General features: G+C 43.0%; 1 non-coding gene across 1 annotated transcript; it reads right to left on the reverse strand.

The window, feature by feature from the left end:
• Nucleotides 1–2,062: 2,062 nt before the first annotated feature.
• On the reverse strand, nucleotides 2,063–2,136 carry Trnas-aga. Its single transcript has one exon. It is a non-coding gene; the product is annotated as a tRNA-Ser (tRNA).
• Between the last annotated feature and the right edge of the window lie 2,411 nt (nucleotides 2,137–4,547).

A 4,547-nucleotide genomic window follows, 5' to 3' on the forward strand; every position in this document is an offset into this window, starting at 1 on the left:
ACACGTCGAAATGTCAAAGATGAAAAGAAAGTAATTTTTGTTACGTAAATAGCAAACCTATGTTAGGAAAAACTGAAAAATAAATACGAGAGGAAGTAATAATTCAGAGATATTTGTGCCGAGTAAAGCAAACACTGGTGATAACTGAGTGACAAACAACCCATCCTAATCGAAACGTAAAACACAAACGGGTACTTATGCTATAGTAGTAACGGTAAGCATCCATCGTTCTGGAACGTGGGCCAGAACTCAGCGTGTAACAATAATAGCTACACTCAAACAATACCTACAAAGAAGTGTTAATTATAAGAGGATAAAATACTGGAGGAGGAAAATGTGAAACCGTTAATAAGAGGAAATCTGTGGGGAAAGGGTGTAAACATATACATAGACTATGGAAGCTAAATTTCATTAGTATCACAGGAATACCTCGAAACACTTAGCAATACAAATACATGCCCTATTCTACCAGTGACAGGAATCACTGGCAGTAAAGGAAAACAAATTCGACAATATACACGATTACCTATAGAAATAAATCATTTTAAGATTATGCAAACTTTGTTAGGGATATCTAATACTACATTACAGATATTAAATAAGTATCGAGTGGTTAGTAAAGTGTAAAATAAAAATGGACTTCGCCAACAAATTATTATACTGGAATAATGACTGTCAGAATTACGTTGCAGTGTTTAAGGCAAATTTCGTAGGTAATATACTTATGCTATAGTAGTGACGGTAAGGATTCAACGTTCTGGAACGTGAGCCAGAACTCAGCATGTAACAAAACAACAAAAGGCCAATACATAAAACGATTAATAGATATACTCAAACAATGCCTACAAAGAAATGTTTATTACAAGAGGATAAAATGCGGGAGGAGGAAAAAGTGAAACCATTAATAGGAGGGAATATGTGGGGAAAGAGCGTAAACATATACATAGACTATGGAAGCTAAATTTCGTTAGTATCAAAGGAATACCTCGAATCAATTAGCAATACAAATACATGTCCTATTCTACCAGTAACAGGAGTGTACATTATAGGAATCACTTGCTGTAAAGAAAAACAAATTAGACAATATACACGATGAACTATAGAAATAAATCATTTTAAGTTTATGTAAACTTTGTTAGGTTTATCTAATACTACCTTACAGATATTAACAGGTATCGACTGGTTGATGATGATGATGATGATGATGAAGTCCCATACTCCCTGACGGAGCATGGGGGAACGATGCGGGAGACCCGCACCGCCGTACTAGGCAGGGTCCTAGCGGAGGTGGTTTGCCATTGCCTTCCTCCGACCGTAGTGGGGATTAAAGATGATGATGATGAGGACGACACAACAACACCCAGTCATCTCGAGGCAGGAAAAATCCTTGACCCCGCCGGGAATCGAACCTGGGACCCCATGCTCGGGATGCGAGAACGCTACCGCGAGACCATGAGCAGCAGTAAAGTGTAAAATAAAAATGGACTTCGCCAACAAATAATTATACTGGAATATTGACTGTCAGAATTATGTTGCAGTGTTTAACACATATTTCGTAGGTAATATATTGCTGAAAAAAAAAAATAGTGCACCGGAAAAACCTATTTTGATCCGATAGCGGCATATGCTATCTGGAGGATAGGATATGTACTGATAATGGTTTCAGTGTCGTCCGGCAACAGATAGTGTAGTGGCATAGCTACCAGAGCTCCATCTGTATCTACCTTTTAATAGCGAATGCTCACCACCAGAAAGTCCTTTTCCTCTCCCCTCCACTGCCTTTTCCACTCCTTCTCGCGTTCACCCAGCCCCCCGCCCCCTTTGTTTTCTATGTCCCCTCCCTCCATCGGCTCCTCCCTTTTGTCCCTTTCCTCTCCTTCTCCCCTTTCCCCTTCATCGGTCCAGGTCCTCCCCCACCCCCCCCCGCCCCCACCCCCAATCTGCCACCACGCCTCTAAAGTGTTGTTTTAAGTGAGTGTCCCTGTTGTGCGTCCCCTGTCAGTGTTGCAAACAGCCACCATACTGTCACTAGTTGTGAAACTTCCTGGCAGATTAAAACTGTGTGCCAGACCGAGACTCGAACTCGGGACCTTTGCCTTTCTCGGGCAAGTGCTCTACCAACTGAGCTACCAAGCACGACTCACAGCCCGTCCTCACAGCTTTACTTCTGCCAGTACTTTGTCACTGGTTGTGTTTTTATCTCATGCGAACAGAAACCAAATTGTCGCCGAGTTTTTTAATTGTGCATGTCTCCTTCCTGTGTGTCTTCATTCGCATCGTCAATGCCATGTTCTTGTATTTTAAGTTCCGCAACTTTCCGCCATTTTACTGTTATTACAAAGCACGTTTTAATGTCTTTTTATATTGTTTGTTCTCTCACCATTGTTTTCTCTCGGCTGTAAAACAGCGTATTAAGCTGCTGTCAGCCCGCCCCTCCCCAAGTGGGGGGGGGGGGGGGGCAAATCGAAAATCAGTAAAAGAAAAAAAAAGAACGGCAGAAAGCTCAGCATGGTGTAAACGTGTGAAGCAAGCAGGCAACCAATTATGTGATTGGATTGAAGAGTTCCTAGATAACAGGGCGCAGCATGTCATTCTCAATGGAGAGAAGTCTTACGAAGTAAGAGTGATTTCAGGTGTGCCGCTTGGGAATGTCGGAGGACCGTTGCTATTCACAATATACATAAATGACCTTGTGGATGACATCGGAAGTTCACTGAGGCTTTTTGCGGATGATGCTGTGGTATATCGAGAGGTTGTAACAATGGAAAATTGTACTGAACTGCAGGACGATCTGCAGCAAATTGACGCATGGTGCAAGGAATGGCAATTGAATCTTAATGTAGAAAAGTGTAATGTGCTGCGAATACATAGAAAGATAGATCCCTTATCATTTAGCTACAAAATAGCAGGTCAGCAACTGGAAGCAGTTAATTCCAAAAATTATCTGGGAGTACGCATTGGGAGTGATTTAAAATGGAATGATCATATAAAGTTAATCGTTGGTAAAGCAGATGCCAGACTGAAATTCATTGGAAGAATTCTAAGGAAATGCAATCCGAAAACAACGGAAGTATGTTACAGTACGTTTGTTCGCCCACTGCTTGAATACTGCTTAGGAGTGGGATATCCATACCAGATAGGGTTGATAGAAGAGATAGAGAAGATCGAACGGAGAGCAGCGCGCTTCATTACAGGATCATTTAGTAATTGCGAAAGCATTACGGAGATGATAGATAAACTCCAGTGGAAGACTCTGCAGGAGAGACGCTCAGTAGCTCGGTACGGGCTTTTGTTAAAGTTTAGAGAACATACCTTCACCGAAGAGTCAAGCAGTATATTGCTCCCTCCTACGTATATCTCGCAAAGAGACCATGAGGATAAAATCAGAGATTAGAGCCCACACAGAAGCATACCGACAATCCTTCTTTCCATGAACAATACGAGACAGGAATAGAAGGGAGAACCGATAGAGGTACTCAAGGTACCCTCCGCCACACACCGTCAGGTGGCTTGCGGAGTATGGATGTAGATGTAGATCTAGATGTATTGTAAGGGTAGCTGTGGTAGACCGTGCAGCTACCACAGTACAGATAAGAGGACTTGTGGGTCCAGACGTGTCAACACGAACCGTTCCAAATAGGTTATTAGCAGTGGGCACGCACACCGCTAGCGCATCTTCCACTCACGCGACAGCATCGACGTGCATGACTCGACTGGTGCCGCCAGAGCACCACTTCGAAGTTGAAATGGCACGCAGTGGACTTGAGTGTTGGAAGCCGCCCACACACAGGTGATGGTCATTTGCATATACGACATAGACCTGGTGAGCGCTGTCTCGTAGAGCACTTACATCGAAAACACACTGACCCCACTCCAGGCCTTATGGTCCAGGGTGTTATAAGCTACAAGTCTCGTCTACCTTTGGCTTTTCTCGAGGGGATGCTAACCAGCGCTCGATATGCGCTGAATGTTTGTTGTGTACATAGTTCTGCATAGTCAGCGCATACACAACTTTCCCACTAGAGCATGCCCCACTAAGCACAACAGCGCAGGCGCAGCGCTCGTCTGTCTCCGCACTACGAGATGGCGCTGCCTTAGAGACGGACCAAATTCTGCTTCCGCCGATCCGCGTATTAATATGTAATGCAGCCAATGAGATTGCTGCTAACGTTGAACCTTTTCTCCTCGCGGGTCACACTCGTGCAGTGATACCTGAACGCTCGAGGTATTATAACGAGTGTACAGACCTCCGATTGGTCAGTCTGCATTTGTCTGCATTAGTCTATAGCCAAGTTTCAGTCTGCGCCTAATAAGATTATCATATTCCTGTACATAGCCATGAAGATAAATGAATAGACACTTTGTCACGTATCAGAGATATGTGAGAATAAGATTAACGTACCACGACCAAAGGAACTTCAGATTGTCAATTGTAAACAGCATCCAGAATCAAGTTACATAATGTCTATGCTTTTTATTATTTTAATAAATGTGTGTGAAAATTAATCAATTTCTGTTTAAAGTTGATCACCGTCAGTCTGCTAATC

The sequence above is a fragment of the Schistocerca piceifrons genome, chromosome 2, assembly GCF_021461385.2.
Source record: "Schistocerca piceifrons isolate TAMUIC-IGC-003096 chromosome 2, iqSchPice1.1, whole genome shotgun sequence".
Lineage (NCBI taxonomy): Eukaryota > Metazoa > Arthropoda > Insecta > Orthoptera > Acrididae > Schistocerca > Schistocerca piceifrons.